At 38.6% G+C, this 13,239-nt stretch overlaps 1 protein-coding gene across 1 annotated transcript in view; it reads left to right on the top strand.

Moving 5' to 3' along the window:
* The window catches only part of LOC124778169 (xaa-Pro aminopeptidase 1-like), a 156,688-nt gene that overhangs the window by 90,480 nt on the left and 52,969 nt on the right, over positions 1–13,239 (top strand). The gene's annotated exons all lie outside the window — the stretch shown is intronic.

Here is a 13,239-nt window from a genome sequence, read left to right as displayed (position 1 = left end):
TTCGAATTACAGTTCTCGAATTTCGTCGGCACATCAGACCAAACCGAAGAGGACTGCCTAGCTGAGGGATGAACCATTATATCCATCACTCGTTTATCATTCACAATGTCACTAAACGGTGTGCACTGTCTGGGTAGCAGCTGTTGCTGCGTAGTTGCACTTGATGGTGTCCATCTTGGACTGGTTACAGTCAAGTGGCCACTGGCATGGCTGGGCCCAGGTAATTGTTCACTTTTCACCAAATGCACATTAGGTACACTAGTAAATACGCAAGTGCAGTTAATAGGGTGCGAGACACTAGCACAAAAAGACACTGGTAGATCCATTGTTCCGAAGATAATGTGGACTGGCACACGCAGTCCGTTAATGATGAAACAAAGCAAAAAATAATTAATAATTCCCAAACGCACGACAATGATGTCAGGGTCACCACTGTGGATATTATGTGTCACAGATCGGTAATAACACACTTTAGCTGTCGAATGAGCATTTATTTAAGCACAGAACAAGGCAAATACAACATAGCTGTACAAACGTAGCGCACTGTGAAGAACATAGACAAAAGTAAGTCAAAGATGCTTGGGTCCAAAGATATGGCGTTTTGTGCCAGAGGCACCACAATATAAATAGAGAAAAAAATTTAAAATGAAGAAATAGACAGAAAAAAAAGATAACCAGAATCACTCAAGATAGAGAAAATATAAATGAAACAGAAATAAGGTCCAAAACTAATTTTTAAAGAAATTTAAAAAAATAATTTGTTGGCATGTTCTGCTTTTAGTCTACTTTGAGCAGAAATCTGTTCACAAGGTTTTGAAAATAACCTTTCGCCAGAACTGAAGTCCCAGCAACACATAAATATTTCCTAGCTATCTGATGCAGGCTGGAACCAGGTTGAGGTATTTCCCTCCAGATTGTGAATGGCTTACCTCCTAACCATCCAGGGGGCACTTGTAAATATACCAGTAATTCTGGAGAAGTTTCTTTAAAGTCTATTTGTTCAGCTTCCACTTTTAGACAATATTTTGATGGCTATTTCACATGCAAAATCCGCATCTAAACACACAATAATTATTTGTTTCCCCAGTATATTATTATTATCATTATACTTGTTTTATCTTATTAGATTTCTTTATGTTAAATTATGTTGTTAGTATTAAGACCTTACCTACTGAAGCAGCAGCACCTATCCCAGGACATGAAGATTCCTTTCCACTATTGTCATCTTATTCAGTTCACTCATAACTTCAGCCTTAGCAACTGGGTTTGAAGAGCAGGAATCTTTGAACCTTGCGTCCAATAATGCTTACACCAAGGATCGACAGGCTCTTAATTTTTTGGAAATCCTCAGTTATTTCTCCAATAAGAACTTAAAAAGAGTTTCATCAGTTATTTTTTTATATAAATTAATTACTAATTTCAAGGAAAAAGACTTACATACATATCTTCTTTACGTTTCCCTGCTAAAGAACCATCAAGCTGCAATGCTTCAACTTTATTCTGCGTTTCATTTTACCATGGGAATTATTATACTACTAACAGAATGTTTCTCTCTAGAAATTTCACTGGTTGCATACTCTAGAGATCTTAATCAATCTTTTGAATCTGGAGTTCTGCTGCTGTAGGGGAGGAACCTTCAAGTAGATATGAAACCAATTATAGGAATACACTTAGCTTTATTACTGAAGGATTCTTAATTCAGGAAAAAAATAGCAACGAGACGTATGAATGCTCTACTCCTGGTGATACGACTCATACCACACTCCTACCAGAAAATCTCAGTAGTAGTACAAGTCCAGTGATTGACGTATACTAAGAACAAAGTAACTGAAGTAAAGTTGAAACAAATGAGCCCTCAGTCACTATTATTTTTAGTCTTACTGAACAGGTTTCAATACTTCTAAGAGAATGTTATCAATGTGTGAACACAATGACTCCATCATGGAGCTGGAACCATTTCTAATATTTTGGGCCTTCTTTGAATTTGGTTTTTACTTATTTGGAAGGAATGTGAGAGTGCAAACTGATAATCACCCCATCCTGTTTCACATGGCTGTCGAGTTAACCCATGGCGGCTTAATGCACTGGAGTCTGTATATGCAGTTCAGCTTTACTACTGTATATGTTCCTGAGGCTCAGAACATCATTCATGGTATCTTGTTGGTTTAATAAGAGGAATTTAGGAAGACTGCTACGAGAATAATTTCAATCTTTTGTATCATAAGAAGATTGCATTTGAGAACTTTGTTTCTTCTTCTCTTATGGATATTTAAGAAAACAGGATGATGATCCTGTTTGGCTGGAAGTTAAGGAGCAAAGGACTGAAAAGATGAGTATGGCATTGGGACATTATCTTGTGGAGAATAATATTCTTTTTGGGTGTAAGAATCCAGCTGAGAATCCGTTGAATGGCTTCTGTGTTCATACTGAGTCAGAAGGCGGAACTTCCCACTTTTCACACATGGCTTCATTGTATCCTATAGCACCTGTAAAATTGGGAGAGTTAGTGACTGTTGATCTCTTTGGTCCCGTACCAAGGATAAATCGAGGTTTTCTGTTGCCCATGTTATAGTAGAGGTGACTTAAATTTTTTGCACTTACTCTACTACAGGACCTTTCCTATCAAAATTAAAACAGCTAAAATGGTCACTGGTATGCTATTGTATTTCTTGTATGCTGGAGAATATTTCAACCAGACGGGCGACACTGCAATGGAAAGGCCTTTAGCTCCAATTTTAGCCAATCTGTTCACGGAGTACTTTGATAACATTGCCCTGGACATGACTTCTGAAAATCCTAGTTGCTTTTATCGTTACGTCGATCACACGTTTGTTGTCTGGTCTCATGGACGTGAAAAGCTGGGAGAATTCTTGGACCACATCAACAACATCCATGACAACATCAAGTTCTCGATGGGGATAGAGACAGATGGTGCCTTGCCGTTCCTTGATGTCCCCGTCTGCTGCAAAGCAAATGGATGCCTCAGCCACAGTGTTTAGCGGAAACCCACCCACACAGACCGATATCTGCATGCTAACAGCTATCACCATCCGTTGCAGAAACGTTCTGCTGAGGACCTTAGTGCATTGAGCTGAAACCGTCTCAGATTCTGAAAACTTGCCAAAGGAACTGAGCCACTTACGGAAAGTATTTCAGGAAAACGGCTACAACAACCGCCAGATTTCGCAAGCTATCTTTCCGAAAATACGCAAGCAGAAAGACTCCGAGGAGGACTCAAAGAACTTTACGTTCTTGCCATTCTGTGACTCAATAACAGGAAAGATAACCCGGCTCTAAAGAGGCATAAAATCAATTTGGTCTTCAGGGATCCAACAAAAATTCGACAACTCTTGAGGCCTGTGAAAGACGATGTAGGCCTCAGAACGCCAGGAGTATAAAAAATACCATGTGGGCATGGACAGTTCTATATTGGACAGACTGCACATACCATTGAATAGCGCTGTGTAGAATATGAGATATGTTTTCGTCTGTGGTACCCAGAAAAATCAGCAGTAGCAGAGCATGTATTAGAAAGTGGTCATCACATTGCATTTGATGAGACATCTATTACACAGGCCAATGACGGAAAAAACTTTTTTGCTGAAAATACCTTACTCTTATGTTTTTTAGCTTGGGAAATCCAAATACGATACTTAAAAAACTGTATCACCCACCATTTCTTTACATTTTACAGTTAAATTTACTAAATTTAACGATTTTTTAAAGAATTTAACAGCTTTTATATAGTTAAAATAATTTTAAAAAGGAGGTGTAATGAATGTAAATGACGTTGATAGCACTACTGAAAAACATTTGCTGGCAAAAAAGGTCGGTTTTATTTTTTTATTAACAGATTGTGTTTTGTTTACTGTTAACCTAACCTCACTTTCCAGTTTCCTGTACATTTGCTCAGTACAATGCCTAATCGTGGTTGTAAGAACTCTGCTGACAGTTTTTGTTATATTTGTGATTAAAAAGTACCAAAGAAACATTACAGACTTTGTGAAAAAGATTTATCTATAATACTTCGGATCTAAACTTGGTGATCAAGATAAATCTTGGGCGCCACATAAGATATGTTATGTGTGTGTCGAAGATCTGAGAAAATGGTCCAAACAGGAGAAAAAAGCCTGTACATTTGCTGTTCCTATGATATGGAGGGAGCTAAGAAATCATTCCGATGACTGATACTTTTGCAATGTAAATATTACTGGTCATAATTTGAAGAACAAGAAGGTAATAAGCTACCCAAAGTTCCGTCTGCCATCCGAGCAAGGATAGCATTTTCACCAGGATATTAAAATGATGGAAAAACGGTACCAAGGCCGCTGTAACGCCAACATGATGGAGGGCTACTGTTGGTCACTTGAAGGGGTAAACAATACGAAATCATGCAGACCCATATTCAAAAAACTGTCAGTTCTTCCTCTTGCTTGCATTTTGATCTACGAAACATCAGTTTTCATCAAACAATATATCGATAGACACCCAGATATCTTATTAAAAAATGAAGATATACATGCACACAATACAAGGCAAAAATCTGATCTTCATATGAAACAGGTGAGAACAACATTGTGCAAAAAAGGCACACTACATACGGGGATAAAGAATTTCAATAATCTACCTAACCATATTAAATCAATAGGTAAACTCTGTAGTTTTAAGGCTTTTGTATGTTGCCTGTAATGTTTGTTGTATGTATGAATCTTTGCAAAATTACTTCAATATCTAGTCCTTAGGATTGCAATACAAACTGTATTTCATCTTGTAAATACCTAACCATGTCCAATATTCTTGTATATATTCTACACATATAGGATTTGAAGGACGAAATAAATAAAATAAATACATCGAGAAGTTCAGCAGCGACTCATCGTAGAAGAAGCTACACAAGAAGCTTCAAATAAAAAACAGAAAGAAAATACAAACCAATTCCAGATGACAAGTGAAACGTCTATTAACACATATCATTGTTTTAAGTAGCTTACTGTAAATACAAACCATGCTTACATTGTAACAATGAGTTTCATTAATTTCCCCATTTACCGCATAGCATAGGATTTTTATACTATATATTAAAAGGCATATTGCTCAAAAACTATGGGTGATACAAAAAAACTAAGGCTAGATTTGGATTCAGCTCATAAAAATCTATAAAGATCAGCTATCAAAGTAAAAAACGTTTTTCAAAAAAATTTTTCGTTGGCCTGTGTTATATTGACTAACAGTTTTTGGGATAGCATAATAAAAGAATTGATCGAAATAAAAATTTGTGACAACACGCGCAATAAAGAACGTGGCCTGAAGCTACACACAGCGTGGGATCTAGCCATCGGAAGGTTTAAGAAGGCGCGGCGGCCACACCGCGCAAACATTACCATATATGGTGCCAGAGCGGATACCAGTGACGTCACAGAAGGCAGTGCGGCTATATAAGGAGGCAACAGCAACTTGAAGACAGTCACCACTTGACAATGTACAAGGAGTACTAGACCGAAAGCTCATGGATTTTAAACCACTTTTTGCTGTGGCCTGGCAAGACAGCCAAGCCACTATGAGGAAGCCGAAAGGCACGCGTTTAAGCTCACGCAGGCTGGCGTGAGGTCTGGAACAGGACAAGGAATTTATAGTAGCAAAGAACGTACGTAACTACTGGAATACTTAACTTTAATTCATAATTAGTGAACATCGCTCTTGACGGTACATGTTTTACAGCATCAATAGTAACTGGTAATGGCGCCTTGCTAGGTCGTAGCAAATGACGTAGCTGAAGGCTATGCTAACTATCGTCTCGGCAAATGAGAGCGTAATTTGTCAGTGAACCATCGCTAGCAAAGTCGGCTGTCTAACTGGGGCGAGTGCTAGGAAGTCTCTCTAGACCTGCCGTGTGGCGGCGCTCGGTCTGCAATCACTGATAGTGGCGACACGCGGGTCAGACGTATACTAACGAACCGCGGCCGATTTAAAGGCTACCACCTAGCAAGTGTGGTGTCTGGCGGTGACGCCACACTTTTATCAGTGATAAGGGCTTGTTCCTGGGAGTGGCAGGAATGCAGTTTGTCCATATGACTTCTAAAGGTTCTTACAAAAAGTGCAACCTTCCCATTAGATTGTGGATGGAAGAGAGCAGTAGTAACATGCTGAAACCATTAACTTGAAAGTCTGCTGAAATAAACTGAGGACAATTGTCTGTTACTATGACCTGTTTCCACTGAAGTAACTGCTGAAATTTGACAATCAATCATGTTGTCTTGAATTCCAGGCACACTAACGAACAATTTCAAGTATTATCTTCAATTCAATTGATCTTTCATTAGTAAGATGGTAAACTACTCTGTTTGTTCTTCTACAGCTGCTTTCTGATAGAGCCCTTCTCCTTTCCACTAGTATATACAGTCTTAAAGCTATACTCCTGTAAAGTGAATATCCATCTTACAAGTCTTGAACGTAACAACTTAAAAGTTTGGAAAAATGTTAAAGCTTTGTGATTACAAATACAACTGCTTGTGATCCACACAGATGATAGTTGAATTTGTGGAAAGCCCAAATCACAGCCAGTGCTTCTTGCTCTGTAGTGATAAAATATCACTCACATGGAGACAAGGTCCTACTGGTGAATGCTACGGGGTAAAATGTCAGTATGCCATCAATTATCCTCATTTGAAACAGACATGCACTCAGTCCAACCAAGGATACATCCATCGTCAAACTCCAGATGATATAATAATCTCAAATTCGCTAATGCTCTCTTTGTATCGCTGAACACTCATTGGTTCACTGACATGCTACATTTTTGCGTAGCACGTTCATCAATGCTTCAGCATTCAACAACTGATCCAGCAGAAAAATTAAGTGAGACCAAGAAACTCTTGAGTTGTCTCGTAGTCCTTGATACTTGTGCATATCTGTTCTAAATATGGTAAAATGTGAAATGCAATTTTTACAAGTTCACTGTTACTCTGGCCTCCTTAAAAGCTTCCAGCACACACGCTAATAATTCTATAAGTTCTTGCCAGGTTGATTTAGCTATCAACAAATCATCCACAAATATCAGCCGATTTTGCAAGTGAGATCTTATAAATAGTCCTCCTATCTTCATACATCTTCTGTTCCAGGACAACTTCCCATTTGTGTCCTTCCTCCTCCACATCTGATCTTACAGTCTCTATCCAGCATTTTCTTGGTCTTCCCTGAGATCTTCTTCTTACGAGGTTCAGGTTGAAATACCTTTTGGCAGTTCTTTCACTGTTCATTCTCGTTATGTTCCCATACCACTGAAGCCTGTTTTTTTATGACACTGGTAACAGGAACCTCAATGCCAACCACTTTTCTATTCACCTTATTCCTGATTTTGTCCTTCTCCCTTGTTTGGCTCATAGTTGTAATGAATCTCATTTCTGTTGCCTGAATTCTGCTGAGGCAGGCTTGGTACAAAATACATGTGACATAAGGTTGCTTTTGCTTTTCATGGCTTTTTATTGTTCCAGAGAAAATTTCTGATTTGACTGTAAAAGCTGGATGCTTTCTGCGCCCCGCTGAGTACTTCCTGCTTAGTGGTGTTGTCTTTCAAGATCATATTTCCTAGATACTTGAAATAGGACACAGAGTCTGCTTTGACTACTAGAAATACATTTAAGGTTGTTCCTTGAATGTTGATGATCATTTCTACTGCCTTTGTTTTACTTATTTTTAGTCCACAATTTTTGAATGTGTTATTCCAGTCTTTAAGTTTCTTCTGTGCTTTCTATCTGCGGCTTGTTTCTGATGTCTACATTGTCAGTCCTTCTTTCTATGGAGTTCTCCTGCTGCCCCCATTGCATGATCGCGGGCTAAACTGAGTTTGCACCCAGTGTCATCAGGTTATTCATCGCCTTTATAATATTGTGTTTACATACATAGATGGTACTTTTTGTTATTTTTTCTCTTTGCAGTGAAAATTTGCACAGCTTTTTAGGATATATCAATTCAGTCCATCTGAGCATTTGTTTCACCATGGAGGTGAGAAAGGACGGGTAGCTTTCCTTGCTTGATGGGTTGCTAAGGAGGAAGGATGACAGCATGTTGTGACATGACACTTTTAGGAAATCAACTAAAATTAATTTGTATCTTCAGGCTATTAGTTGGCAGCATCTTGTTCAGCATGACGAGATATTTCATACCTTGCTTCATGGGGCCTTTGTCATGTCAGGCCCCAAAAGTTTGCCAGTTTGTGATGTTCACTTACTTTATTTCTTCGTTGATAGGTCTCGGTGTCAACATACTGCACTGTTATACTGGCTGAAAAATGTGGGGTGGAAGTTCAACACTGACTACTGTAAATGATGTAGGCAACAGTTGCACAGTTGCATTTCACAGTTCTTTACTTTCACCCCCCTTATATTACACAGTTATATGGCCATTTCACTAATGGTAAATGTTAAGCCTCATTAATAGGTTGTGGACAAACCTTCAGCATACTGCTACAATAGTTTGCTGTTGAACATCTATGAGCAGTAAATACCTAACCTCACAGTTCACAGTTCTCGCAGAAGAATAAGGTATGTGTGACACTATCTCTCAAATAAATTGAACAGACACTGTCTTTGTTTTAACACATGGCCTATTTGTGTTACATTAATTCCACTTGAAATAGTACATAATTTCCCTCTGAAAATCGGCTATGGACTGACTGACTCGAACAAAAAATTGGGCCATTATATATCCTCACAATAATAGGTACTTAAATTATACATTGTTTGATGTTTAATTTACAGTAATTGCAATTAAAACATGACTCATTTAATCAACTGAATACATTCAAAAATTCCTCCTTTTTAACAGTTCCTTCTATAACAAAGGTAAGGTCAAATTATTTGTTTAAATAATGAAATTAACAGATATACTAAAGCAAACAAGGTTTTTCACAAACCTGGTAATTACTTTGGAATTAATTAAGGGCTGGCTTTGCTAATATGTTTTTGAATAGAGCCAAATAAATATTTTAAGAATCCTAACAGTTCTTCTTCCACATGTTTATAATTAATAAATAATTTATATTTGTTTATAAGTCAACAATAGAATTTAAGTCACGAAAAAATTACTGATTTCATCCTATAACAAAAGATATTAACTAGGAATAGTCAAAATAAATTAGGAAATTAATTACATACACAGAATTAGACCCGGTATTATATTCTTTAAGACTGAGGACCAACCTCTCTCTTTTATGAAAATGTAGATTATACTCATATATGTAAATGGTAATTAGGCATAAATGGAAATAAAATGAATTCAAGGAGGCAGATGGCAAAACAGGAGAGGAAGTAAAAAGACCCCAGCTTGCTTCATCACTGGTTGAGTTAGCCCACCTTCACGTTACCTTTCATAGGAATGTTTGTAGTGAGAGACAGATCATATGCATGTTGCACCATCCACCAACCATGAATCAGATGAGTAATGAGAATAATGTGGTGGCATCTAAGTTAAGAACTTTTTCTCTTTGTGCAGGTAGTATTTCCAACAGGACTGATTGTATACTGAGTGAAAATGATGTAAATTGTGGTTTTTGAACGCTATGTAAGACACAGTTCTTTCAGGGTCTGTAAAGAATGATCTTGGATTGCATAAGGCAGGTGTCTACCACACATTGCACATTTCTGTCATGTCACACATTGGTCAGCCCATAAAGACTGTGGATGGTTGGTGCATAAAGCGTAAGCATCATGTACAGTTACAACACCTACCAGCAACTTTGTGACTAAGATCACTGCATTGGTACCAGTCATCCAATGGGATATAACAACAAAGAGGTTCTGGTCTGCACTCTCGGTTACTGGGATAGTATTGTTAAGGAAGCTGTTGTGATTAAACTAGCAAGTGACCTTATAAATACAGATGGAGGTTTCTGCTTATCAGAATCCTGCACTCTTCGTGGTCAAATGGCTGAGAAACAGAGTTAGTGTTACTTGATCATTCACTGTTAATTAATATTTCACTATAAATAAAGTTTGATGTTAGTCACCTTTGGTCATATGATGGTGATAGGTGTATACTGTATATGCTATTTTTCTGCACATGCCATCTTTTGGTTCCTGGCCAGTGTAGCGCCATGCACCAAGAGTTTCAGGTGGCATGCACAGCCATCTCTCATTTCATTTGGACCTGTGGAAATATCAGAAGTCAGTGAGGATATTACCTGGCAGTTGCTCATCCTGTTCCTGAGGAAGTCTCTCAGCCCACAGGATCTGGGCATTAACATAGGGTGGATTTACTGGTAATTGGGAGCTCCAATGTGAGGCACATAATGGCGCTCCTTACAGATATGGCTGCCAAGGGTGGTAAGAAGTCCAGTGAGCACTCTGTGTGCATACTGGGAGTAGCCATTCCAGATATGGAACAAGTCCTTTTGAATGCAAAGGGTACAGCCAACTGCAGGTGGTGACTCATGCCAGTATTAAAGATGTGTGTCACTATGGATCAGAAGAGATTCTCTCTGGTTTCAGGCAGCTAGCTGAAATTGTAAAGACTGTTAGTCTTACTTGCAATATGAAGGCAGAGCTCACCATCTGTAGCATCGTCAACAGGGCCAGTTGTGAACCTTTGGTACAGAGCCAAACAGAGGGTCTGAATCAAAGGCTCAGACAGTTCTGCAACCATGCAGATTCCTCAACTTGTGCCACTGGGTGGTAGAATTTCAAGTTTTTCTTAACAGGCCAGATATCCACTACATGTGGGAGGTGGCTACACAGATGGTGGGAGCTGTGTGGAATGGACTGGGCTGTTTTTTTAGGTTAGAGGCTCTCGGGAAAGTGAAGAAAGGGCTTCAGTTTCAGAGGGTGCAGGACAAACACAGGAAGAGGGTGGCCACACCAACAATCAATATTGCAGTTGTAAGTTTTCATAGTTGTTTTGGGAAAGAACTAGAACTCCAAGCACTAATAGAAAGCACTGAAGCTGAATGGGGTAGGAAGAAGTGTGCAGAAGGAGCATAGGGTCTGACAAAGATATTTTGGAGATCGGCAGGGTGATGAAAAGCTATTCTAGGCCTGGTGGGTGAAATCTCAGACAGAGTGGATCTCATGTCAGGGCATAATTTTAAGTAGTCATAGCCTTGTTGAAGTAGCTGATTTATACATTCAACACCAGGATAATACAGAGTGCTACGCAAACACCATTTGGCATTTTACATCGGCATGGCTACCATAAAGTTATCAGTTAGGATGAATGGGTGCATGCTCTACAACTTAACATTAATGACCTCAGTGCCTGTTTCACCTCAGTTGTCATCTAGATTCTTTGCTCAGACAGAAGTTTCTCAGATATTTGCATGTGGGAACTGGTGCTACAACATGTCCTTGGTTCTCACTACCCACCTGTCATTAATTTGTGTTAATTTCTTTGATCGAAGCATTCCTTCATTGTTACTATTCCGTTCTTCACTCCCTTTTAGTTTCACACTTCTTTCATTTTCTGACTTGTCTATTATTCACCGTCTCCTTCCCACCTCTATTTTGCTTTTTCGCCTTATTAACTTGTGTGTCATGTTTTAGTAGTAATCTCTGTCTTGCATATTATCCTATCTTTCATGGTTAAGTTCTCAGATTTCCAAATCTCATCCAGTGTAGTCCCAAACAACCAGTCTTTCCTTCTCATCCCATCTGGTAAGTCTCCCCTGACCCGTGGTTTTGGGTGACTTTTCCAAATTCTACTCATTTCCCTACACCTCATCAGTCATTTTCCTTCACTGCTCCTCCTTCCCCTTCAGCTCTTCTGCCAGAAAGAGGAGTACTGGCTCCAAAAGCTTGCAAACTGTGATACCCATTATATGTGTGTGCTTGGTGAGTAGATTTTTATCTATCTAATTACTTATATTTCTTTACTTTTTGGAACATTTGTGTTTTCTAGTGATGGATACAGTCCTCTTTGGCTCGCTCTATTAGCTCCATGTAATGTTTCTGTTTCTCCCACCTTCGTATAGTTGTCATTTCCTTCGTTATTCTGGCTCAAGTTTAAAAGAATAGTTGACCAAGCACTGAATGGATATATACCTAGTAGAACAGCTGCTACTGGGAGGGAATCTCCACAGTGTACAGTCATTGTAAAGAAAGTTGTAAAGAAACAAAGATTACTGCATAATAGGTGTAAAACAAATTGTAGAGCTACAGATAGAGAGACGCTGAATGAGATACGCTGAATGAAACACATCTGGCTGTCAAGAGTGCAATGTGTGGTGCATTCAATGACTACTGCAGCAGAATATTGTCAAGAACCCAAAGAAATTCTGGACACATGTAAAGGCTGTTAGTGGTGCCATATTTAGTATCCAGTCCCTAGCAAATGAGGCAGAAACTGAAATTGATGGTAGCAAAGCAAAATGTGAAATGCTTACTCATTTTCAAATGTTCCCTTACAAAGAAAAGTCCAGGCGAATTGTCCCAATTTAATCCTCATACCACTGAAAAGACGAGAGAGAAAAGTATTAGTACAGATGAAATCATTAAAATTGAACAAAGCTCCACGGCCCCAAGGAACACCGGTCAGATTCTATACTGAATTCACAGTTGAGTTAGCCCCTCTTGTAACCACAATCTGTCATAGATCCCTTGAAGAAAAAACCATGCCCAGTTCTTGGAAGAAGGCACAGGTCACACCTGTCTACAAGAAGGGTAGTGACATCATAAGCGAGTGACTGCGTGTGAGATCGCTCTCTAAGTTTTCATATATTTTTAGGTTTCAGCTACATATTTTAACGGGTTTTGTGATAATATTTACTATATAAGTGACATATTAGTGGTTTCTTCATTCACCTCTGCTTTCTTGTGTTGTGACCTGATATTTGTGAGTGTTTCGTATCGAGCAACTTAACTTCTTGCCTGTGTTTACATTCCGCGCTGACCAGTTGCAGCTGTAGCGGCGCATCAAAAGCTAAGTACTAATTAATTGTTTGTGTATATTGGTTTATTTAGGAACTTTAGTAGTCTTCAACCGGTGTTCTTGGTGTTTTCTGGTGAAATAATTTCAGAAGAACCTTTTGGGAACTGTTTTCAGCTTTGTTACTGTGTCATTAGACGTTTGATTCTCTTTCTGTATTAGTCTTTTGTTATATTCACATTTGTTGTTTATTAATACTGTTAATAATAGTAGTTACTTCCCTTGTACATTAAGTTTGTGATTATTGTAGTCAGGTTTTTAACATCTTCTTATTGTAGTAGCGAAACTTAGAAAAAGTAAAATTTTACAATGAGTGAGAAGTGTGGG

The sequence above is a fragment of the Schistocerca piceifrons genome, chromosome 1, assembly GCF_021461385.2.
Source record: "Schistocerca piceifrons isolate TAMUIC-IGC-003096 chromosome 1, iqSchPice1.1, whole genome shotgun sequence".
In the NCBI taxonomy this organism is placed as follows: Eukaryota; Metazoa; Arthropoda; class Insecta; order Orthoptera; family Acrididae; genus Schistocerca; species Schistocerca piceifrons.
This window is presented reverse-complemented; position numbering and strand designations above follow the sequence as displayed.